Below are 11,034 nucleotides of genomic sequence, written 5' to 3'. Positions count from 1 at the left end.
AGAATTACTGTCTCTAAGATGTAGTTTTAATTTACTTATAATGCTCTCTTGTTTAGCTAATTATATGACCAATAAAAGCACTCACTTTTGAGTAATATGACCAATACAAGCACTCACTTTTGAGTAAAATGATAATTAAATCAACTTTATTTCATAGATTCTTACTAAGAAGTAACCTTAAAATAATGGCAAACTAACAGGTTTTCACTGTTCTCTTTCATGTTTAGCAACAGCTTCCTTTTCTTATCATGTTTAATGATATTCTGCCATAAGAGAAATAAAAATAAAGCCAAGTACTAAAAAGTACAAAACTTAAGACCATATATATATATAGAACAGAACAATTACAATAAAAATATGTCGAAGATATTTGAAAAGAAAAGTATTATAACATTTAAAAAGGTGCGCAATACAGCTGTTTCGGAACAAGCTGTACAGTTTTGTGCATGACATGCAAAAATATTAAATATTAATATCAATTGTTTGCAGCCAGCTAACATGACCACATTTTAGCTCATGAGCTAAAATACTATAAAGGCATCCAGTTATTGGATATTATTAAGTTATTTTGTTGACATGCTACAGGCTATGACAGGCATTTTTAGTTCATCAACAATAACTGAAACCTTATATATAATATCAAGTAATGAAAATTATAGCCATACAAGTATATGTGCATCAAGTTATTGATTAAATGAATTGAATCAGAAAAACAGTTTTCTGAAGTAACTGTTTCTGGAGAAGATAAAGATTTGCATAAATGCTGTTGTCTTTTCTGCCATTGCAGTTTGTTTAGGTATGGTGTGAAGCATATAATAAAGAGGAAATTTTAATTCAAATGTGCTCATATTCCTATACTGAATCAAATATTTATTTATTTAATTTGCACTCAAATTAAATTGCATATCATCCAGATAGTGAAAAATAAACTGTGTCAGATAGCATTAATACAGTAGATTATGAGATAAAACATATGTGAGGCCCAATATTATTTGTTTTCTAGTGTGACTCAGGACATCAACAATTGGCCTGTTGACCATTTTTGCTACTAAACGCCCAAAATGATCCAACGGCTGACAAATAAATGCCATTTTGGGAAAATGTATGATATTGGGCGAATGTTATATACATAAAAACTAACAGGATTTAATTAAAAGGATTTGGCTTGATCATGAAATGTCATTCATCATTTTGAGTTCTGACACAGAATAATCAGACCCAACAAAAATATCGTTATAATGTGGAAGCATACTGGCGAAAAGCTAATGTAGGAGCAGTAACAGTTAGCTAAAAACTACAACCGTTAGTTTGTGCGATTATATTTACAGATATTTACCAACTCGGGACAAGATGTAAACAAACCAAACAGAATTTGATTCCTACATTAGAGCTAACCTTAAAGCGCTCACCTGCTTGAGATGTTTTGCCAGCTGCTGCGGGGTCAAAACGAGGCTTCATTTCCGTTGGGTTATATCCATTATTATATTTACATAGAGCAATATATTTTTGTGCCTATTTAAGTGATAACTGAATTCATATAGGTGTATGGCTCTTTTACAATTAGATAAGTACAAGTAGGCTGGTGTTACAGCTGCTGCTCAACAGGTGGACTGAGGCCTTTTTTTTGCTTTGCTCTGATTGGTTACTTGACAGGAAACAGCAGCCAATAATAATTAAGTGTGAAATCAAATGTGGCACAGAGTGGCTGGGCCTACCTGGGAAAAATAGCGTAATTTTAGCATTAAACGCTGGGTAGATGTTAAACTGAGCATAATACATTTGTCTGCTGTTATAAGTGATATTATTTTTATTTATTTATTTTATTTATCTTTATTTGTTTTGTACATAAATGCAATGCCTTGCTTTCTAACAAAGTCAGTAATAGTCAGATTAAAGGCTTAAACTAAGTTTAACAACGTAACTGAACATCTGTTTATAAAAAAAAAAATAGTTAGATTACTCCACTGTCACTGGCTCTGGTTAAACTTCCACCTTGAGCAGTTTTCAGCCCAGAAAGATAAAGTGTCCCATCTAGTGGCAAATTTGTGGAAATGCATTTTGTTAGCCACAAAGAGAATTCTTGAATAACAATCTCATTTATTTTGCACACGTTGTTGTTGTTGTTGTTGTTGTTGTTGTTGTTGTTTAATATATTATTATTATTATATACTCTTGATTTCCTTTTACTTTAATTTCACTAATATAAGATGCTAACTGCATGTTTCAGCTCTGATCTATGGAACTATTTCACACTATCAAGGATTTTATTTATTTATTTATTTATTATTTATTTGATCAGTAAGTGCATGGCAGTATTTGCCATCCTTGCAACATAAATGAGAAAAACAATACCAGTTGCTCCATTGTATTTATTTTATTTCATTGCCCATGCAAGAGGTAAGAAAAAAAAACCCAACACATGCCAAGTAAAGATTAGGATTGGGAAAGGGGGGGGAAAGATACATTACAGTAATTTATCAGGAAATACTTGAATAAGATTTAGATACTCTGCTCTTTTAACAAGTGCACTTGTATGTGTGTTTGTGTGTGTTTGTAGGGTTTTGCACAATCAAGATTAAATTGTTTTAGTTGTCTTTTTAATTGATCAAAGAGTCAATAATCAATATAAAGTGGGGGAAAGTTGAACAACACAAAAGGGGGAAAGAAGAATTAAGAGAGGGAGTGGTGGAAGAACCATTCAGATTCATCTTATTTGCTTTCAGTATAGGAGTAGTTTACTGGACCTTGGCAATATTCTAACCTCTCTGTAAACTGAAATTAATAATCCTAAAGTGTCTGCCCGCCAGCCCATAAGTGGGACAAAGGTGGACGGTATTGAAGGGTAAGAGAGACAGATTGCCGCTTACCTCCTTTTATTTTCTATATTTGCACAGCACAATAATAAAGAAAAACTTAAAAAAAATAAATAGTATTTTTCAGCATTTTTTAAAGGGCATTTTATTGTTTGTTTTTTGTCTTTTTGTCACTCTTAATCAGATGAAAAATTGGATGCCAATGGTTTACTATGGTCTGTCTAATGCCCATGACTATGGTACTACTGCTCTCTAGTGGCCATATGCAGGGATAACATTACTCAAATGGGTCACAGGGCATTTTAGGGAGGGTGCATGAATAGCAAACAAGTTTTTAAAATAATGGAGTGATAATGTTGAGAGTTCTGCATCAAACCTTCCTGACCAGAAATGATCTGACCCCATCTGTTTGAAAATAGGTGTAACCAGAAGTATTGTGGGATTCCAGCCCGATGTCAATCTTTAATCTGTACCGTTAAACAGGAGCTTATTGTTAGCAGTCGAGGGGCATGTTGAGAATAAGGGGTTTAAGTCTCTTTGTCAGTCTTGTGACATTTCATTCAGAGGCCATTACATCTCCTTTTACAATAGAATCACTGTTACATGTCGGCGGCTGCATTAGCAGGCCTTTTTCCTCTAATTGCTCTCACCTTGTCAGTATAGCAGAGTAATACTGTAGGTGGTTGTTGTAAATCATTAACCAGGGCTGACCCAAGCTTATTTGGATCCCTGAGCAGCTTTGACACCCCCCCCCCCTCACCCCCAGTGTCCCAGCCCATCACTATGAGTTTGTAGTGTTGTTTCATATGTGAAAGTGAAATTATGGAACGGGAAAAATATTTTAAAAAAACTTAAAAAAAATAAATAGTATTTTTCAGCATTTTTTAAAGGGCATTTTATTGTTTGTTTTTTGTCTTTTTGTCACTCTTAATCAGATGAAAAATTGGATGCCAATGGTTTACTATGGTCTGTCTAATGCCCATGACTATGGTACTACTGCTCTCTAGTGGCCATATGCAGGGATAACATTACTCAAATGGGTCACAGGGCATTTTAGGAGGGTGCATGAATAGCAAACAAGTTTTTAAAATAATGGAGTGATAATGTTGAGAGTTCTGCATCAAACCTTCCTGACCAGAAATGATCTGACCCCATCTGTTGAAAATAGGTGTAACCAGAAGTATTGTGGGATTCCAGCCCAGATGTCAATCTTTAATCTGTACCGTTAAACAGGAGCTTATTGTTAGCAGTCGAGGGGCATGTTGAGAATAAGAGGGTTTAAGTCTCTTTGTCAGTCTTGTGACATTTCATTCAGAGGCCATTACATCTCCTTTTACAATAGAATCACTGTTACATGTCGGCGGCTGCATTAGCAGGGCCTTTTCCTCTAATTGCTCTCACCTTGTCAGTATAGCAGAGTAATACTGTAGGTGGTGTAAATCATTAACCAGGGCTGACCCAAGCTTATTTGGATCCCTGAGCAGCTTTGACACCCCCCCTCACCCCCAGTGTCCCAGCCCATCACTATGAGTTTGTAGTGTTGTTTCATATGTGATGTCATAAGTGGCTCATAAGGTGACTCATAGTTGTTTCTTCTTATGTGAAGAAAAAATAATAATTACTACTGAGTGTTTTTTAGTACATATTTGGCTTGTGAAAATAATGGTCCAACAAGGTGAAGTGTGTCAGTCATGTAAACAAATTGTAAGTAATAAAGTACATTGAAGATGTTTAGTCGGTCAGTTCATGTCATTATTGTTATATTATCTCTTTTGGCAGCAATGAAAGAAGACATGACCCAAAAATTTGCAGGAAATTAGTAAAAAAATAAATAAAAAAATAAAAAAAACAATTAAATTACCAAAAATTACCCCCCCTCCCATGCAAATTACACCAATTTGCTCAAGGTTCAAAGGTTAAAATACTACATATACTATACTAAAACTGTAAGAAAATCCAGCTGTGTAGGTTCATAGACTGATATTGATCCTATGAAAAAAACATGCATGAATGTCTTAATTACCCTGCAAAGATGTGCAAGAGGACTTGATCTTTGCCAAAATTGACCTGTGATGGGCCAAAAATGTGTTGCACATAATATAAGCACATAATGGAAGCAAATGAGATCTTAAAACTAGACTTTAACACCTCTTCGGGACAGTGTTTCATGATTGGATAATGTAGCAAAACACACTCTTACCATATCAGGTGATACTGTGTGAGTGGTGCATATTTCCAAGCATATTTTTGGTCATGTTAGCACAAACTTATTGACTCTGAGTAAGTTTGGAGTTTGCCGGCCCAGTTGGCCCTACTTGTTTTTCTGTGCTGGGGTCTCCTTATGCAATAATCTGCCCCTGCATATTAAACAAAGCCAAACAAAGGCCATTTTAAAGATAAAAGTTAAGGATGATTTGTGGGAAAGGCTGATACTTCACCTTTGGGGGAGAAAATGTGAACTATGGCTTTGGAGTTGAAGGGGGAGGAATAGGTTTATATTGTATTTTGTTTGTTTCCATTGATTCTGTTTCCATTTATTGTTAAATGTTTTCATCAAGGACTGGTTTGGAAATAAGTATTTTTTAGTAACATTTTTAGTGCTATCATCTGAGATTTTGTGTCATGATTCTCTTTTGAATTGCTGTGCTTTTAAATTCCCAAGAGAAATAAAAACAAATGTATCATTTACTTGATGTATGTATTTGTCTATTTTTTTGGTTATTCTGATTCATTCAAAGTTAATATCTGAACGGATTCCACGTGCATAATGTTTATGGGTCTGCATAACTGAATGGATGAGTTATATAAATGTAATTTCTGTTATGACACTTTCATGTGAATCATTTCCTTCAAACTGAATGAAAAAAGACAAAACAATGAAAAAATTAAAAAAAAATCATTACCATTCATGTATTTATTTTTCTTTTCATTTTTATATGTACTTGAATGCAATTCTGGAATGGCCTATATACATTAAGTAGGTCTTCTTTAAAAGCTGAATATCAGGGGGGATATCATAAAGCCAACAGATAAGGGCATGTTACAGGAGCAGCAATCACCATAAACTCTAAAGAAATAGTATCTATCCATAGTTTTTGAAAGAGAACAATAAGATCAGACCATCTGTGTTTCCCTATCCCCTTCTTTCCTCCAGCAGGAGTCTGGTGTCATGGGAGGAGTTTGCGTTGGGACCCACAAAACTTTTGCGTGTGCGCGTGTTTCGACGCCACGCCTCTGTGCGTTTTCCTCCGCGCGTTGATTTCATACCAAACTCATACTTGGCATTCCGCCTTTTTCTGTCAAACACGATTATTTTTGCCGAGGAAATACTCACGATACACAAAGCAAAACTGCTTCAGAAACCAAAGTGTTTGGGCAGGAGTGTGTGTCTGAACCAGCAGGGCAGGAAAGCCATTGTAAGGTGAGTGCGCTCTCAGATAGTTCTTTGTTGTGTGCTGCAACTTTCATGCTGCTGCGGCAGCTGCTTCGCTTCGTGTGTGCTTGAAGTTTTGGGATATTTGACATATTTCGCATTTTCCCGCTGCCGCTTTGCTGAATCAGCCTCTTGTGTTTAGCGGGGAGTTTCTCATTTATTCACTCAGCCTCCCGTGCTGTAACTGCAGTGACTTTTTAGGCGTCTCTCGTACTTAGTTTGGAGTTTGTTGAGGTATTATTAGCCCGCAAGCTAACTAACTAGCATGCCAGCTCGAGTGTGTTATCAGTGGCTTGGCTGTGATATAGTGACGGCAAAATAGAAAATAACATATCTGCTTGCACTTTAAAAGTGTTTTATGGTGTTTTAACAACTTCTACACTTAGTTACATGTACATTATTTCATATTTTTGGAGCAAAGGCAGATTTTGCTAACTCACAGTTGGCTAAACGGCTTCCAACGGTTGAGTGTGATTTTGTTTTTCCCTCTAACTTACATGCTAACTTAACAGTTAGCAGTTGGGATTAAAGTCGTGTTATTTTGAAAGTTTCACAAACATATGGGGTTAATTGTGGTAGTTAAAAGAAGTCAGAGCTTGGAAAACACTTTAATGACTGAGTTATACATTTGGTGTAAGATGTTAGCTTTATGTTCATACAGCGTAAGCCTGGTTGATTTGCCGTCTAAACGCTACAAGGTCTGTGGTAGTACTCAGCTGAGATGTCCATGTAAATCAGAGAATACTGTGATGAGATCTAGCTCAGCTAATCATAATGTCACTGTTCCCATTGGAGCAGCAGGCAGTCCGTAGTGTGCATGTGTCTTGTCAGAGTTTGCTGAGCTCATAGCTTTATTTAGCTCAATGCTCCTCGCTGCACTCAACACATGACCTTTTGGCCACTGGGAGCTATATTGAAACTGGCAGGGCCGCATATGCCTCCCCTGCTGTAATGATAATGTCCTAACTTTGCATCACCGCTACTCTGGTAAATGACAAAGCTGTGGTTGTGATGCCTCAGTTGCACGATTTCCCAGATCTCAGCCAAATTACTCAGCAGTAATCTTGCACTCAGTCTTGATGTTTTCACTTCATGGTCACCTTTTTTTTTTGGTGCACCTAAACGTAATGCGAGCCAATACAGCAAAATTGCATTAATTCTGCATTTATGAAGATGATAATATTTTTGTTAATTTATTACTGATTTACTGTTGTAGTTGGTGGCCCTGATGTACTGGACTGCATTATGATGAAATGTGTATATAACCCAGGTGTCAGTCACAGCAGCCCAATACATGATTCTAGGATTTTAGGTCATTTTTAGGAACTTAGGATGTTTCTAGGATTTTAGGACATTTTTAGGAACTTAGGATGGTTCCAGGATTTTAGGACATTTCTAGGATCTTAAGATGTTTCTAGGATCTCAAGGTGTTTCTAGGATTTTAGGACAATTTTAGGAACTTAGGATGGTTCTAGGATTTTAGGACATTTCTAGGATCTTAAGATGTTTCTGGGATCTCAAGATGTTTCTAGGATTTTAGGACAGTTCTAGGATTTTAAGATGCTCCTAGGATTTTAGGACATTTCTAGTATTTTAGGATGTTTCTTGGATTTTGCACATTTCAGGGATTCAAGGATGTTTCTTATATTTAAGGATGTTTCTAGGATTTTAGGACATTTGTAGGATTTTCAGATGTTCCTTGGATTTTAGGATAAAAATTGCTGGAAATTTTTTTAACCAGTTATATTTTGTTGTAATATTTATATTTTATACAGAATCTGAATCTCACCATGAGTTACTGTTGTTGTTTACAAGCTAAAGAACTGTGAGATCATTTTTGTTCTGTTTTTATCAAATTTATTTATTTATAATTTATTTATCAAACGAACTACATTTATGTGGACATATACAACAACACGTATTTTGTTGCATTTGTATATTCTTCAAATTCATAATAAAAAATTCTGTATTTTTGTCATATTGTCAATAATATCGATTCTGCGAAAATACTCTGAAATGTCATGGCATCATTTTAAAGCCATAACACCACTCCAATCTTAAAGGATTAGGGGGTCCCCAGGACCTCAAACATGATGGGCAGATCAGAGATAAAATATGTACTTTTGATTAGGATGAAATGTCCCTTCAAGGCTAATCAGACTTCTCACACAGTAAAACCTTTAAATCCCCTTGAATATCACACTGTTCTCTGAGGCATTGCTCTTCCCCAACCATCTCAGAAGAGCCTGACTAATCGTTATGGCAACGGCACAGTCTGGTCAGCGTTGATTGAAACTGGGTTGGCCCAGACTAGAGTGTGTCCAATAAGCCCACCGCAGCAGGGGAAGCTTTTGCGACCACGCTGATCCTCTGTGGTTCATCTATGGCAGGGACCATGTTAGCCACACTCTGGAAAACATTACACACCAGGCAGCATTCATGTTGCATATGTGTGCCTGTGCTTGAGGAGCCTTGGAGCATCCTCAACAATAACAACAGAATGTGTAATTGTGTGGCCTCAAGTTGGAGGCTTCTGGGAAGTTCATATGGCTCAAGTTCTGCTTTTAAAGTTGTTTCCCGAGGACAGTTAGTGAAAGAAAAATTCCTACCTGATTTTGCCATCAGTCACTGATGTAACATAGACCAACCGGTAGGGTCTTCATTGACCTTGGCCAGTATCTTTGTAAATTTACAAGCTCTCAGTGTTTTGCCATTTTGCTTGTCAGGTCTTTAACCCCGAATGCCAGGGCTATTAATACACCCGGTGCCCATGGAGGCTGTAAACAACTTCAGATGAACCCGATCTCACTCTTGGTGAAGTGTGGAGACATTTGGAGTCTAAGAAATCTGTCACCATTCTCGGCAGCCGCAGAGTTAATCCCTGTTCCGTCCATCCATCACAGTATGTTTGATGTAAAGTGTGCGACTACTCCTTTGATTTTCTTGACCTGCCTGTCATTTGTTTTCAGTCATAAAATTCATGGGTTTGATTTTATTTTTGCACAATGTACAAAGTAGTGGGAATCAGGTATAGTCTCTTGTCCATTAAAGTTCTAAGGTAAGAACCTGTTTGAGTGCACAGCACCACCAATAGTGATAATAGTAGGGTTGCAGCAATATATTGGTTTTAAAGTATACCATGATATGAAAGTTGATGCTTGCCTACCATACCATGTACATTTGTGAATCTATGATATTGGGGGGGAAAACAACTCCCAGTGGACAATTGTTATTTCTTTCACAAGGCAACATTTAGATCCACAAGATCTTCCTCAGGCCTGAGGAGGATCTTCTCCTCAACATGGCTGCCTATGACATTTAAAGAAAAAGAAAGTTGAGTAAACTTTTATTTTTCATTTTCATTATTTTACTGAAATCAGAACTATTTTCGTTATCAGTTAAGATGCCAAGTATTTTCTCAATTGTTTTGTCTATAAAATGCCTGAAAATAGTGAAAATTCCCAGAGCCTTAAGTAGCATCCTTAAATTCCTTGTTTTACGTGACCATCATTAAAAAATAGACGGATATTAATTGATTACAAAGAAAAGCAGCAAAACGTAACATTTGAAAATCTAAAAACAGAATTGTGGGGAATTTTGTTTGAAAAATGACTAAACCAACTTATTGATTATCAGAATCTGCTGTTTAAATATCTGTTCATTGCCTTATTTATAAATACTCCACCAGGTGCTAAAACTTTGGGTTCATTGGGGAGGTAGCTTTTAAATTGAACTACATTTTATGACTTTATCACATGTGGTTCAGTGCTGATGCTGCATTTAGTGCTGCCTTGGCATCCTCCCATGCTCGGTGCTGCTTTTCCACTTCTCACTTCAAAACATCAAATATTGTAAGGGATGTCAAGTCAGCAGCTTTGTTATGAGAATAAACTTACAAGACGTATGTGCTCCATACAAAATGCTTGTAATGCTCATCCAAAAGTGTGAAACAAAATAGATTTTCTGTTGTTGATGTTGTGGGCAGCGGTTTGTGCTGGTGAGTTCCAGCTCTTCAGTTGTTAAAGGATACAGAGCATCTCTGTAGCCACTTTTTTGTACTATTACTTGTACACAGACTATACTCTTTACAGTTTGTTGCTTCAATAGATGATTTAAAGCTGCACTGTGTTCTCAAAACATCCAGGAGACTGCTGCATTCATTTCTATAAACCTTGCTGATTGCAATGCCTTATTGTATAAATTCATCAGCTATCAAAGCAAATACTGCTCTCACATTTCTGTAGATATTTTGGGGTAATGCTTTTTTAATGTGGAAGAAAACCTTTGTTGAAACCTGGATTTATGACAAGCACAAAGCTTGTTAACCAACAGTGTTACAGTTAACAAACTAAGGAGTCAGATAGGGTTGTAGAAGAATGAAATAACAGTCTCAATATTTTTATTTGTTGTACTTACTAGGACTAAATGACAGCTTAGCCTTGTTTTTTTTTTGAGTAAAACACCATGCATTTAGCAGTCATGTGCAACATAAGACCCCGTTTACAGTTCTTTTTTAAAAAGGAGTCATTTGGAAACATTAAAATGTCAGCCAACCATTGGGCTAATGCTGCCGTCTTTAGACAACTAGCTACAGCTGAAATCTACAGCCACTGTTAACATTTCAGCCATCAAAATCAGCATTTGCAAACTAGATGAGGTGGCTACTTTGGTCTACCTGGGTGTGAAATCAAGGACCAATTAATTAAAAACAATATTAGTAATTTTGAGTATTAAATCTGCCTCTGTTATCATTTTAAACTGCATGCCATACAATAACGGAAAGCTTAA

The sequence above is a fragment of the Plectropomus leopardus genome, chromosome 8 (assembly GCF_008729295.1).
Source record: "Plectropomus leopardus isolate mb chromosome 8, YSFRI_Pleo_2.0, whole genome shotgun sequence".
Taxonomy (NCBI): domain Eukaryota; kingdom Metazoa; phylum Chordata; class Actinopteri; order Perciformes; family Serranidae; genus Plectropomus; species Plectropomus leopardus.
The sequence above is the reverse complement of the archived record's forward strand: the minus strand, read 5'-3'. Positions refer to the sequence as shown.